We start from the raw sequence: 15,662 nt of genomic DNA, 5'->3' as shown, positions 1-15,662 counted from the left end.
GTATGTATTTGTTTCCATAAATGGATCCATTTATGGAAACAAATACATACAATGTTTCAACCGCTGTATGGAAGTTCTGGGACTGTCCTTCCATACAGCGGTTGAAACATTGCATGTATTTGTTTCCATAAATGGATCCATTTATGGAAACAAATACATACAATGTTTCAACCGCTGTATGGAAGGACAGTCCCAGAACTGTCATTAATAGTCTATTTCTGACAGTTCTATGACATTCCCTCCATACAGCGGTTGAAACAGCTGTATGGAGTGAATGTCCCAGAACTGTCAGAAATAGACTATTTATGACAGTTCTGGGACTGTCCTTCCATACAGCGGTTGAAACATTGTATCTATTTTTTTCCATAAATGACATTCTGCAAATACACTTAGAGGAGCGCTGCAGATACACTTTTTGCCGCCGGCTTGGAATTAATCTTATTTTCATCCTACTTCTTCTTCTTCATCCTCATCCTCATAAGAAGAAAAAGAAGAAGTAGGATGAAAATAAGAATAATTCCAAGCCGGCAAAAAGTGTATCTGCAGCGCTCCTCTAAGTGTATCTGCAGAATGTCATTTATGGAAAAAAATAGATACAATGTTTCAACCGCTGTATGGAGTGAATGTCCCAGAACTGTCATAAATAGTCTATTTCTGACAGTTCTATGACATTCCCTCCATACAGCGGTTGAAACAGCTGTATGGAGTGAATGTCCCAGAACTGTCAGAAATAGACTATTTATGACAGTTCTGGGACTGTCCTTCCATACAGCGGTTGAAACATTGTATGTATTTGTTTCCATAAATGGATCCATTTATGGAAACAAATACATACAATGTTTCAACCGCTGTATGGAAGGACAGTCCCAGAACTGTCATTAATAGTCTATTTCTGACAGTTCTATGACATTCCCTCCATACAGCGGTTGAAACAGCTGTATGGAGTGAATGTCCCAGAACTGTCAGAAATAGACTATTTATGACAGTTCTGGGACTGTCCTTCCATACAGCGGTTGAAACATTGTATCTATTTTTTTCCATAAATGACATTCTGCAAATACACTTAGAGGAGCGCTGCAGATACACTTTTTGCCGCCGGCTTGGAATTAATCTTATTTTCATCCTACTTCTTCTTCTTCATCCTCATCCTCATAAGAAGAAAAAGAAGAAGTAGGATGAAAATAAGAATAATTCCAAGCCGGCAAAAAGTGTATCTGCAGCGCTCCTCTAAGTGTATCTGCAGAATGTCATTTATGGAAAAAAATAGATACAATGTTTCAACCGCTGTATGGAGTGAATGTCCCAGAACTGTCATAAATAGTCTATTTCTGACAGTTCTGGGACATTCACTCCATACAGCTGTTTCAACCGCTGTATGGAGGGAATGTCATAGAACTGTCAGAAATAGACTATTAATGACAGTTCTGGGACTGTCCTTCCATACAGCAGTTGAAACATTGTATCTATTTGTTTCCATAAATGGATCCATTTATGGAAACAAATAGATACAATGTTTCAACCGCTGTATGGAAGGACAGTCCCAGAACTGTCATTAATAGTCTATTTCTGACAGTTCTATGACATTCCCTCCATACAGCGGTTGAAACAGCTGTATGGAGTGAATGTCCCAGAACTGTCAGAAATAGACTATTTATGACAGTTCTGGGACATTCCCTCCATACAGCGGTTTCCGGCAAAAAGTGTATGTGCAGAGTTCCTCTATTCTGCAGATACACTTAGAGGAGCTCTGCAGATACACTTAGAGGAGCTCTGCACATACACTTTTTGCCGGCTTGGAATTATTCTTATTTTCATCCTACTTCTTCTTCTTCTTCTTCTTCATCCTCATCCTCATCCTCTTCTTCTTCTTCTGAGGATGAGGATGAAGAAGAAGAAGAAGAAGAAGAAGTAGGATGAAAATAAGATTAATTCCAAGCCGGCAAAAAGTGTATGTGCAGAGCTCCTCTAAGTGTATCTGCAGAGCTCCTCTAAGTGTATCTGCAGAATAGAGGAACTCTGCACATACACTTTTTGCCGGCTTGCAATTATTCTTATTTTCATCCTACTTCTTCTTCTTCTTCTTCTTCTTCTTCATCCTCTTCTTCTTCTTCTGAGGATGAGGATAAAGAAGAAGAAGAAGAAGAAGTAGGATGAAAATAAGATTAATTCCAAACAGGCAAAAAGTGTATGTGCAGAGCTCCTCTAAGTGTATCTGCAGAATAGAGGAACTCTGCACATACACTTTTTGCCGGCTTGGAATTATTCTTATTTTCATCCTACTGCTTCTTCTTCTTCTTCATCCTCATCCTCATCCTCAGAAGAAGAGGATGAGGATGAGGATGAAGAAGAAGAAGAAGAAGAAGAAGAAGAAGTAGGATGAAAAGAAGAATAATTCCAAGCCGGCAAAAAGTGTATGTGCAGAGTTCCTCTATTTCTGACAGTTCTCTCACAGCTTCTTCACATGAACAGTGGTTGAAACATCTGTATCCTAAATGTAAACTAATAGATACAATGTTTCAACCGCTAAACATGTGTTCCTTCTGTCAGAGAACTGTCAGAAATAGCGGAGCTCACTGCAGGGACACTTTTGCCGGCTGATCGGGAAATGTTCGATTCGCGCACCCGAAGTAGGCAAAATTTCGGTTTCGCCGCGAATCGAATATTTCCTGAAATTCGACTCGAATTCCGGTTCGCCTGGTTCGATTCTCTCATCTCTACTTGTGATATTGCCTTTGTAACACATGTTCCAAGCTCCCTGCTTGCCTGCCCTGATAGATTGAATTCCCACATTGACGTTCTCAGATTGGGTCAACTACTCTCTATATTCTGCCTGCCTTTTGACTACAGATTTGACCCTGACTATTCTGCACCTTGCTTGTCTTCTACATGGATTGTCATTTAACCACTCTGTCTGTCTGCTAACTGCAAGTACTTGTTTGCTGTGCTCAGTTTGGGTTTGCCCCGGCGTGGCAGCCAGGCACTATAGCAAAAGTCCTGGAGGCAACAAAGTACCGGTAGGCCTGCTCGCCTTATGGGAAAGGGGGCTGCTATAGGTGAAAAACACAGAACCTAGCTATAGTGTCTGACCATCTGCGTCAGCAGTAAGTGTGACAGGGATCCACAGAAATGTTGAACTACATTGTCACTGGGAGTTAGGTGATAACTGGTGGCTGAGCTGATAGAGCATTACATAAGCTCCACACTATCCCCCTCAAATTGCTTCATTCAGGAAGAAAGGTATACAGTGTCACAGGAAGAATGCTTCACGTTTAAGTGCTTTATATGCAAAGTGTGTCGGTGCAAGGTGAAAGGCTCGCTTAGAAGTTAGGTTGCTGACTAATTGTTGGTTTACGCATGACTGCAGCCCCATGTCTATTTCCCAGGCATTACTGAGCGCATTCGTGAAGGGTCTCCACTTAGGGTAAGAAGGCCTCACCCACAACTTGGTTCACCAGTAAGAACCTTGTAGGAGTTTTAAAACTTCAGCACCTGTATTCTTGCCTTTGCTCCCCACCATGGCATTTTATTCCTCCTGCTTTTCTACAAAGTTATGTACATTATAAAAAAAAAAGAGAATACAGTACATTATAATGCACATGGCAGATGTGTGGATTAATGGCACAGATGTAGTCACCAATATCTTCAATATATATAAGCCAGTGGGCGTTTCAACCTGCCAGCAGCTACTCTAAGCTGAAATATCAGTTTTTAGTGGTGGTAACAAATGTTTAGAGTAACATAATGTCACCTTCTCTACAAGGGGCTGGTAAAAGATTTCCTTAACCGATTGTGTGAACTTTACAGTAAAACAACTTTTATTCTCTCTGTAGGGGCACAAGGCAAAATGAATCTTATATTGCTCTCATCTGGTTCCATTTTAGTGTTTTGGTAGGAAAGTGTCCTGTAGAGAATTATGATGTCAGATGCTTTGCTTATAAGGCTTCATAGGAATGTGCACGCTAGGAGAAGGAATTTCAGGGACAGCAGTTCTGCATACCTGGGACCAGAAGTATGAAGCAGAGCCGTCAGTAAGGAAAAGAGGAATTTGTTGGTCGGAATTTTCCAAGTAATTATGCAAGTGGTAATCTTCTTTTTTAAAAATGTGGAGAACAAATCATAAGCATTACCAATATTATTTTATTACATTAATAGAAATCAATGATATCAAGCAGATACACTATATTGCCAAAGGTATTGGGACACCCCTCCAAATAATTGGATTCAGGTGTTCCAATCAGCTCCGTGGCCACAGGTGTATAAAATCAAGCACCTTGGCATGCAGACTGCTTCTACAAACATTTGTGAAAGAATAGGTCACTCTCGGGAGCTCAGTGAATTCAAGCGTGGTACCGTGATAGGTTGTCACCTGTGCAATAAATTAATCCGTGAAATTTCCTTGCTACTAAATATTCCACAGTCATCTGTTAGAGGTATTATATCAAAGTGGAAGCAACTGGGAACAACAGCAACTTGGCCACGTAAAATGACAGAGCGGGGTCAGTGCATGCTGAAGCGCACAGTGCGCAGAAGTTGCCAATTGTCTGCAGAGTCAATAGCTAAAGACCTCCAAACTTCACGTGGCCTTCAGATTAGCACAACAACAGTGCCTTACATCCCCAAGTGCAATGCAAAGTGTCAGATGCAGTGGTGTAAAGCACTTTGCCACTGGACTCTAGAGCAGTGGAGAGGTGTTCTCTGGAGTGATAAATCACGCTTCTCTGTCTGACAATCTGATGGACGTGTCTGGGTTTGGCGGTTGTCAGAAGAACAGTACTTGCCTGACTGCATTGTTGCCAAGTGTAGTTTGGTGGAGGGGGATTAAGGTGCAGGGTTGTTTTTCAGGGGTTGGGCTTGGCCCCTTAGTTCCAGTGAAAGGAACTCTTAAGTCATCAGCATACCAAGACATTTTGGACAATTTCATGCTCCCAACTTTGTGGAAACAGTTTGGGGATGGCTACTTCCTGTTCTAACATGACTGCTTACCAGTGCACAAAGCAAGGTCCATAAAGACATGGATGAGTGAGTTTGGGGTAGAGGAACTTGACTGGCCTGCACAGAGTCCTGACCTCAACCCGATAGAACACCTTTGGGATGAATAAGAGTGGAGACTGCGAGCCAGGCCTTCTCATCTGACATCAGTGCCTGACCTCACAAATGTGCTTCTGTAAAAATGGTCAAACCTTCCCACAGACACACTCCTATACCTTGTGGACAGCCTTCCCAGGAGAGTTCAAGCTCTTATAACTGCAAAGGGTGGATCAACTCAATATTAAACCCTACGGACTAAGACTGGAATGCCATTAAAGTTCATGTGCATGTAAAGGCAGGTGTCTCAAAACTTTTGGCAATATAGTGTATATGAAATCCTGAGCAAAACATGTGTAGTTGATGCTTGCAGTACATAGATTCCAAGTTTTTATAACCTTTTTTATACTTTCCCATGTAGGACTGAGGATGAAAGACAAACCCTGTTTCTTTACTAGAGGCTACAGTCATATTTTGTTTTGGGTTATTTGTTTTAAATCACCCCAATGTTACATTAAAATACACTTAGTGTAGATGCATTTAAACAGATCTCCTGTTGCCAGATCACTCCATTTAATAGCTTTCCATAAAATTACATGTGCATTTAATGCTTCTTTTGCATTTTTTTTCACCTGTAAAAGCCCCCCTTTCATAAAGTGTAAAGCTTCAGCTTTATTTTTTTTTACTTTTTAATAACAAACTTGTCATACTTACCTGCTCTGTGCAATGGTTTTTCACAGAGCAGCCCCAATCCTCCTCTTCTTGGTTCCCCTGCCAGCGCTCCTGGCTCCTCCTCTTCAGTCATTGCCCCCACTTTCTAGTGGGGCACTCCTGCGGGCTGTCTCCTGAGCCCTGCCGCCTGCATCCATAGACACAGATAGTGGTGAAAGTAGGTAGGTGGTCTTTTTCCTGTTCTGTGGGGGCCCCCTCAAGATACCAACGGTCACACCCTGACACAGCTACGAGATCTCGGAAAGTGAATGCACTCAAGTCACCTCAGTTGCGATTGCAAACACTTCAGTTTTATTGGCATAACATCAGGGTTATTATACTATAGTCTTTGGGCAAACACACCCTCAGCCCATCCAATCAAATACATGTACATTTTTTTACCTTAACTCCACAATTATTTGTATGAGGTTTGCATTTTCACTCTTCTGCTTTATCTATCATACCATATCTGACCATGGCTGTAATCTGACCCAACGCCCAAGTTGTGGTTACAACTTTTCAGAAATGAGAGTAAAGCTTATCTGCTTTTTTTGTAAAGTTTGCAAAAACACTTATTTCTGCATGAAGCTGGCATAAACTGTTTTGTTAGTGTGTACATATCTCATATATGTATGTTAAACTAGCATCTTGTATTAGTGTATACAAAATGGATTCAGTTATATTCCATTTAATCCTTTCAGTCCCCTCTTTTATCACATAGTGATAACACTTTTCATTGACTTACTTTCCCTATCGTCTCAATCCCATGCATTTCCTCATATTGTTGAAGCAAAAACATTTCCTCCTTTTCCTGCTCATTAATTCTCATTTTGATACACATGATCATTCGGTATAACAGATATCCCATAAAAATCAGTAAGAAAAACATAATCATGAGGGAGATCAATTTTCTAAAGCTGCTGAATATGTTTCTAAACCAGGAACCATCTCCTATGCCCTTAAGGGGATTCCACCCATCCTCAGCTATAGCTCTAGCTTCAGCTTGGAGATCCTCCACTTTTTCCCTATGCTTATTAATCATTTCATAGTAATCTGGTATTTCAGCGGTTGTATTGTGTACCCAGGTACAGCACTTATAATCAGTGGTGGATTCACAAAGCCCAGTCAGTGCTGCACCAATTTGTTCTACCCTCATCTCATTAATAAGCACTTGTTTTCTTAAGGCCCGTAATGCTACGTTAATAAGACTTATTTCAGCTTGTGTTTCATTTATTATTTGATCTATAATAAGTGAGTAGTTATTAAGTCTCCTCATTATTCTATTCCCCATCCAGTCCATGTAGGAAACCATGACCAAGCCTGGTCTTCTACCTTGAACAAATCTCTCTTATATCTATGTTTCAGAGGATACCAGGGTTGATTACTGGCCAATAGGGCATCACTATGTTTTCCTCCTATAACATCCATCACTGGTACCAAAGTGGCCAAATAGCACCAACCCTCCTGATCCCGGGGAATCCATGGGTAACAAACTTTCCCACAGCACACCTGGACTCCCTGAGTAAAAGCTACTGATTGGCTTTTCCATCCTTTGCTTACATTGGAGTCAGGGTAACCCACTAGGGCTAAATTAATAAAAACTCGTCCTAATCCGTAATGTTTGGGGTGATCTTTTTGGTCAATTATTTTTTTAATATAATTCTCCCATTCTCCCTCAGTTGTATTTATTTGTATAAAATGATCACCTGTAGGTTCCTTCCCAGTAATATTTAATTCAGATTTACTGCAAAACTCTTCCCCTTCTCTCGACCCCTTACCCAGATGAAAACACCATTTGGGTTTCATAACGACCCCCAATACCTCAAATTTAGGTTGGGTGGTAACATTACTTAATATAATACTCAGGTTACCCTCCAACATAGTTGTGACATTTAGGGGTACTGCATATATGGGTATGCTCATAGTTTGAGGGTGGAGCATGCTACAAACCCAACAACTTTTAAACCCTGAGAATTTAGCATACTTATATTTAAACTTCAGTAATGGCATATTTTCAGTTGTAGACCTCTTCTGTCTTTTTACAGGTATGGTACACCCAAAATTAGCAACCACTTTGCTTCCCTTCTGAACATGTAACAGAAAACCTTCATTCCATTTTCAAGTTAGTGCCTGACTACACTCATCCATAATGCAACATGTAAAGTTATGTGTAGTACTAATGTCTATTTTACATTGACCTTTAAAAGGTATCAGATGGGTATATGTTTGGTTAGCTCCTTTTACCAGATGTGATTCAGATGGGCTATTCCATGTTAATGTAGTACATGACTTATTCTCATCCGGTTGTGATGAGGTACAATCCCCCACCCATCCTGAACTCCCAGAGGGTTTTTTGAACCACTGGCCCCTTTCTATCATATGAATTCTCCAATAGAAACCAGAGTGGGACAATGATAATAGTCATTATTGATAAGATAATAATCAGGTTCATCCAGTCCTCACGGGGATCCAATAGGTTGGGTAGCAAAGTTCTTGGCTCCTTCTTCTGTTGGTTGATCAGCTTGATTGTGTCTCTCATCTTGGGAAATCCTTTTGACTCTTGATGCATGGATCCAGGTGCCTGATCCTTCAGTAAGAACAGCTGTACGTGTAACGATCACTGTAGGTTCTCCAAACCGGGGTCTCACCCTTGGATCCAGTCTTCGGATCACCACTTGATGACCTACCTCGAAGGGGTGGGTTGGTTGATCTGCAGGTAGAGGAAAAGAGGCAGCAACATCACTATGTTTGCTATTCAACTTTTCACACAATGCTTTTACATATTCTGCCTGTATCACCTCTAAATCTCCTTTCTGCCACAGAGGGGTTGCTGTCTAGTCCAAGGGGTAGGGAATGGTCTGCCCATTAGTATCTCAAAGGGAGACAACTTACTCTGTTTATGAGGTGTCATCCTTATTTCAGCTAGTATAGCAGGTAACACAGCTGGCCAACTCTTCAGAGTCCCTCCCGTGGCTTTCACTAATTTATCCTTAATTGTCCTATTCATTCTTTCCACTACTCCAGAACTCTGAGGGTGGTAAGGAATATGGAGCTTCCATTGAATACTCAAAGCCTTTGAGACTCCCTGAGTCACTGCTGCAGTAAAAGCTGGTCCCTGATCGCTTTCTATGAACAAAGGACAACCCCATCTAGGGATGATTTCCTTACACAAAACCTTGACCACTGTCTCTGCTGTTTCATTCCTACATGGGGAAGCTTCCAGCCAACCTGAAAATCTGTCTACTACCACCAACAGCTTATCTCCTTCTTTTGATTTAGGGAGATGTGTAAAATCTATCTGTAGATGTGTGAATGGTGCCTCAGGGGGTGTGAAATGTTCATGTTTCCCATGCTGGCCATGCCCAGGGTTGTTTTGTAAACAAGTAAGGCACCTTCCCAATGTTTCCTTCACCAGATCATGGAGAAACCATACACAAAATCGTTTGCACATTTCTTTCTCCACTAATTGTTTTCCCTTATGACCTACACCATGAAAATTTTGAATGAATAATACAGCAGCTGCCTGTGGAAGTCCTTCAATCCCCTCTTTTGACATAAGACCATGTTTGTTTTGTGTCAAACCTCTGCTAGCCCAAAAATCAACTTCACTCTCAGAGGCTTGTGCCTGCAATGTACCTAAAAGCTCATTTGACAGTAGGGATGGAGTGGACAACATTACCATAGATAGATCTGCTCGATTATGCAGTTGCCCTGCAGTTTTTGCAGCTGCATCTGCCATAGCATTGCCTTTTGTGACTGGGTCTTTGGCGTTAGTATGTGCTCGCACTTTAATGACCGCTATCCTTCTTGGAAGTTGGAGTGCAGCAAGCAAATCCTGGATCAAAGAATGATGGGATATTGACTTGCCATCGGCCGTAGTGAAACCACGGCGTTGCCAAATATGGCCAAAATCATGCACAACCCCAAAGACATATTTAGAATCTGTGTATATGTTAACATCTCGATCTTGATAAACAGTGCAAGCTCGTGTTAGGGCCACTAATTCAGCTGCTTGTGCACTGGGGTAGGGGATGGAACCTGTTTCAATATTAAGAGGTGGTTCTACTACTGCGTAGCCTGTGATGTATGTAGCATCACTAGGGTGTGTACAAGATCCATCGACAAACACATCAGGGGCTCCAGGAATCGAAGTCTCCAACATATCTAGTTGCGGTGAAGTGTCAGCTTGGATAACCTCCAGGCAATTGTGCAATTGTGCTCCTCCTGCAATTCTGGTGACCTTGTGTTGTGAAGATTAAGCAGGGAGGACAAAAAAAGAGACGGTCCTGATGTAGATGGGCTGTATTTAACTGTGAGGTTAGTGGTGGATGTCAAAATTACTTCACATCCCGCCAGGCGTTGTGCTGACATGTGTTGAGTGTTAATGTTTTTCAGTAGATGTAGGACATGATGAGATGTGTGCAATATCAATGGGTTCCCCAAAACTATGATAGATGCCATTTCCACAGCCAAGGCACACACAGACAAAGCTTGGAGACACCCCGGCATGCCCTGGACCTGGGATGGGCATTGTTTTTGATAAATATGCTACCGGCCTCATGGCACCTCCGTGCTCTTGAGCTAGTACTGCAGCCATGGTTTTACATGCAGTTTTACAATACAAATGAAAAGATTTAGTATAATCCGGTAACCCTAATGCGGGAGAGGAGACCAGTGTTGTCTTCAAATATTCAAATGCCCGCAACAATGGCAGCGTCCATTCAATACGGTCTGGCTGATCTTTCAGTGTCACTTGGCGTAATACATTGTCATAATAAGAACAGTCAGGAATCCACTGTCTACAATAGTTTACCATACCTAGGAAGGATTGCATCTGAACCTTAGTTTCTGGTTTTGGTTGTTGACATATTGCTGCCACTCTCCTTAGGCTCAGCCCCTTCTGGCCCTCAGACAATACAAATCCTAGGTACTCAACTTGTGGTGCCACAAACTGCATCTTTTTGCGAGAGACTTTCTGTCCCTGATCAGCCAGAAACCGTAACAATGACAATGAATCAGCCTGACATGCCTTCTCACTCACAGAACTAATCAGTAAGTCATCCACGTATTGGATAAGTACTGAAGCATGGGTGGGTACCCAGTCATTGAGCATGGATATACTGGCCATGGTATATGCTGCCGGCGAGTCTGCATAACACTGAGGGAGACGTGCCTCGCTGTGTTTGTATGGCGGTGGTGGTGTGAAATCATTTGCTACAATTAAAGTCTTATAGCCTGGTGCATACTTCAACCAATTCTTACCCCCTTCATACATATAATTCTTGTCCCAATCTGGATTTCCAGTCCCCCAGATACCTACCTGAGGCTGTTCATGCAAACACATTCCTCTAATCATATTCATACACATAGTGTCATTTCCCCCTTCACAAGGAAAACTAGCTCCACCCAGTCTTTTTGACCATCCCACTAAATTATCCACCCAGGGATTAACGTAAAGAATATGTAGCAAGGGTATCCCCTTATGATATTTATTATAAGTTTCATTTAAGGTAGATGTGTTCTTTCCCCTCAGCTCTCTAGTTTTTCTTAACAACTTAATCAACTTTTGTGGCGGCACATGATGAGGTCCTTCCTCCTTACCTGAGGAATTACCCATAGCAGTAAATTAGGGGATACCCTTGCTACATATTCTTTACGTTAATCCCTTTTTAATTTGTAAAAAGTGTGTTATTGTTTTTTTTTTGTCTTGTCTAACAAACAAGACAAAAAAAAAACAATAACACACTTTTTACAAATTATACAAAATGCTGTGCCAGGTGTGTCCTGGTATTATTCCCCGAGCCGAGAATCCCTTAGTCTCGCTCCTAAAACTCCACCCACCAAATTTCCCTTAAATTCAGAATAATTACCTCGGTAAAGAAAGCATTAAAAAATAAAACTCTCACTTACCTTGGCAATTATCCCACTTTCTGACACCACTGAAAGTAAGTAGGTGGTATTTTTCCTGTTCCTTGGGGGCCCCCTCAAGATACCAACGGTCACACCCTGACACAGCTATGAGATCTCGGAAAGTGAATGCACTCAAGTCACCTCAGTTGCGATTGCAAACACTTCAGTTTTATTGGCATAACATCAGGGTTATTATACTATAGTCTTTGGGCAAACACACCCTCAGCCCATCCAATCAAATACATGTACATTTTTTTACCTTAACTCCACAATTATTTGTATGAGGTTTGCATTTTCACTCTTCTGCTTTATCTATCATACCATATCTGACCATGGCTGTAATCTGACCCAACGCCCAAGTTGTGGTTACAACTTTTCAGAAATGAGAGTAAAGCTTATCTGCTTTTTTTGTAAAGTTTGCAAAAACACTTATTTCTGCATGAAGCTGGCATAAACTGTTTTGTTAGTGTGTACATATCTCATATATGTATGTTAAACTAGCATCTTGTATTAGTGTATACAAAATGGATTCAGTTATATTCCATTTAATCCTTTCAAGTGGGGTGCAGCCCAGCTCCCTGTTCCCTCGTCACAGAGTTTGATTGATAGAAGAGGGAGCAAATAGCTCCCGCTGCTGTGGATCAGCCCTGTCCAGAGGCACAGAGAAGAGAGATGCTGCTGTCGTGCACAGTGATGGATCGCAATGGGGTTCAGGTAAGTATGGGGGGGATCCCACACACAAAAGGTTTTTTACTTTAATGCATAGAATGCATTAAGGTAAAAAACCTTAAGGCTTTAGAACCACTTTAATGCATTCCCTGAATTAAGGTAAAAAAATATTTTAGCATTTGCTGAGCCTCCCCCTCCAAACACTTACTTGACTCCATCGATCCAGCATTGTGCCCATCTGCTGATCTTCTCTCCTCTCCTTTTTCTCAGGCTTTGCCAATGGCTCCTGCTGCTGTCCAGTCAAATTTTGTGAAAAGAGAGCAGGGGGCTGGGCCAAACAATGTAGTATGTATCAATAGATGCACCCAGCCTGGCTCAGGATCGAGCCCACATGAGGGGCCCATAGTAAGCGGCTTGTGGGGGCACTCAGAGAAGAAGAGGAGCATAGAGTGCCAGCATGGGACAGCAGAAGAAAATGTTTAGGGCCGATCTGTGCAATACCATTGCACAAAGCAGGTAAGTATAGCATGTTTGTAATTTTAGTAAACAAATCTGCCTTTACAAACGCTTTAAAGAGCCTGAGACTGCTTCTGGGTGCCGTCACTTTAGATGTGATGTCAGCAGCCCTAGCAGACTTGGAGCTGTCATTCAAGTGGCACTCTATGGCATTTCCTGTCACACCTACTCCAAGTTTATGTCAAGAAAATTAACTCGTGTGAGTGAGTAAGTTCAAAGGAACATTGCAAGTGAATAAAAAATAATTTGTGTAATAGAAAAAAGCTGCAAATACACATGTAAAATTCCTGACTTTTCTGTGCTTTACTCACAATTTTTTTTAGGTTGGTGACACAATCTCTTTAAAGGATAAGTTCTTTTCTAGTACCATGTTACTAAAGCAAAAGCACCTACCAGCACCCTGACCTGATCCCCTGTTGTGACAGCGGGTGGATGATTTCCTCCCCACACTCGCTGTCACATTGTGGTAGATGACTTGTAGTACTTAATAAGCTGCATGGGCGCTGGTGAGCGCTCTCACAGTTCATTGATTCTTCCTGGACTTCAGTAACTGCCTGCCTGTAATACCCGGAGGCAGAGGCATCCCTAGGGTTGATGTCACCCGGAGCGGTAACACTTGGTGACACCCCCTCCAACGATTCCCGCAGAATGGATCGGATCTGCAGATTGAGCATAATGGATCGGACTCCGATCCATTATGCTCAATCCACAGATCCAAATCATCCTCCGGGGATTGTCGGCCTTCTTTACAACTTACCTTTTCTTGGAGCGGGTCTGGTATCGCCCCGTATAGGTTGCATGCCGACGATCCCTGCAGGATCGTCAGCATGCAACCTATACGGGGTGACACCGGATAGTCTGCTTGCTTTACAACTTACCTTTTTGTGGAGCGGGTTTAGTGTCACCCTGTGCGGTCGGTGTCACCCAGTGCAGACCGCACCCTCCCCACCTGCCTCAGGATGCCGCTGCCCGGAGGTATGGGCAGACAGCGTGCTTTGAGTCTTCAGGAGACTGACATTGCACCTGCAATCTGCTGATTGTGGGTGCAATGCTTCACAGGCTCCTAAGAAAAAAAAAATAATACATGCAAATTTTTCTACCTGCAAAAAAATGTGCATTTAATATTTTGTTCTTAAAAGGTGAACTTAGCCTTTAGCCCTGGTTCACATATATGCGGCCGTGCAGGCTGCGTTTTGCACGGGCACGAGAGTCAATTCATTTGAATGGACTCTGGTGACACACAGAGAAGAAGTCCCTGCACTTCTTCTGAAAACGCAACCCGCAAGGGAACCTCGGTTCCTAGTACGGTTGCGTTTTCCAGTGCAGGCAGCGTGCCATTAGAACTAATGGCACCCGCCCGTGGGTCCATATTTCTCTGTGCGAGTGGCGATTCTGCACGGATTTTCGTGCGGATCTGCAGCGGCACCACCTGCAGAGATGTGAACCAAGGGTGAAAGAGGAAAGCATCTTGCACATAAATGAAAAAAAATATTGTAATAGCACTTACAGGTGTACTCTTGGTCTCCCTGCTGAAGCCAGGGGTGTATTTACCACAAGGCAAACAAGGCATTTGCCTAGGGTGGCATTTTTTTTGGGGGGGCAGCACTGCCCCTCGGAAGCAGGGACAGAAGAAGGGACACACGCAGCATGGGGACCTGGTGGGTTCTGAGAGAGGCTGTGGGTTTAATGATGGTGTATGCACAGCCCGACTCTTGTTCCCGGGGGATGTATGGAGCTGTGAAGGCAAGCGTCTTTTTCTGTCTTGCTGTGGCGGATGGTGGCTAGTGTATGGGGGCTGTGGTAGTGGAAGGTTTTCTCTGCAGGGGGGGCGCTGATTTTTGTGTTGCCTAGGGCAGCACAAAACCTAAATACAACACTGGCTGAAGCAACTACTTACATGTGAGATGCCTTTAGACATTATGTCCAGTGCGCTACAAATGGACTTGTCCTAACAGTCCTGAATTGTGTGGGACTGTCCTGCATTTTCACTATAATGCTCCACGGTCTCATAAAGACTTTGCCCCTGCTACAATTCCCATAGCTCTTTCAAATACAAATTTCTATGATGTTTGCATATTAATAAGGTGCGGTTTGATTTGCATATGAATGAATTGACCACAAAATGGATCAGCACATTTTGATTACTGACAGGTAATATGTGATTATATAGTTAAAATGCAGGGGCGGACAGACCATTCAGGCACTAGGGCACTGCCCAAGGACCTGGGGTCAGTAGGGGGACCAATGAGATGCCCCTGGTACCTTTCATAGGCTTTTTCATAGGCTTTTTTGGGTGTGGTTTGAATGTGGGTGAGGGCACAGGGGCCCCATGATCCCCTATTGCCCGGGGACCCCATGAGTTGTCAGTCTGCCCCTGTTAAAATGGCATCTGAATGTGGGTGAGATATATTAGGCAGCAAGTGAACATGTTATCCCTAAAGCTGATGAGCTAAAAACAGAAGAAATGGGCAAACGTGAGAATCTGAGCAACTTTGACAGTGCCAAATTGCAATGGCTAGATGACTGGGTTAGAGTGATTCCAATACTACAGCTCTTGTGGAATGTTCCCAGTCTGCAGTTGTCAGGACCTACCAAAAGTGGTCAAAGGAAGGAAAACCGGTAAACTGGTGACAGGCTCATGGGTGGCCAAGGCTCCATGATGAATGGAGGGAGCAAAGACTGACCCGTGTAGTCCAATCCAATTAATTAAATTGCCGAAAAGCAGGAAAATTTCACAAGAGTAGCAATTACAATTATGAAAAATAAACGTCAGAGGTATATGCTACAGTAGCGCTGTTCAAGAGACAGGGATTCTTTTTGTTTATATTAGC

General features: G+C 42.6%; 1 pseudogene across 1 annotated transcript in view; it reads right to left on the bottom strand.

Moving 5' to 3' along the window:
• Nucleotides 1-6,025: 6,025 nt before the first annotated feature.
• The window catches only part of LOC149460914 (uncharacterized), a 28,150-nt pseudogene continuing 18,513 nt past the window's right edge, over nucleotides 6,026-15,662 (bottom strand). Inside the window, exon 2 of the transcript XR_016312995.1 lies at nucleotides 6,026-8,446. The product of XR_016312995.1 is annotated as an uncharacterized LOC149460914 (transcript). The remainder of the gene's footprint in view (nucleotides 8,447-15,662) is intronic.

The sequence above is a fragment of the Staurois parvus genome, unplaced genomic scaffold (assembly GCF_062004578.1).
Source record: "Staurois parvus isolate SC_StPar_1 unplaced genomic scaffold, SC_StPar_1.0 ptg000217l, whole genome shotgun sequence".
NCBI lineage: Eukaryota > Metazoa > Chordata > Amphibia > Anura > Ranidae > Staurois > Staurois parvus.
The sequence above is the reverse complement of the archived record's forward strand: the minus strand, read 5'-3'. Positions and strand labels throughout refer to the sequence as shown.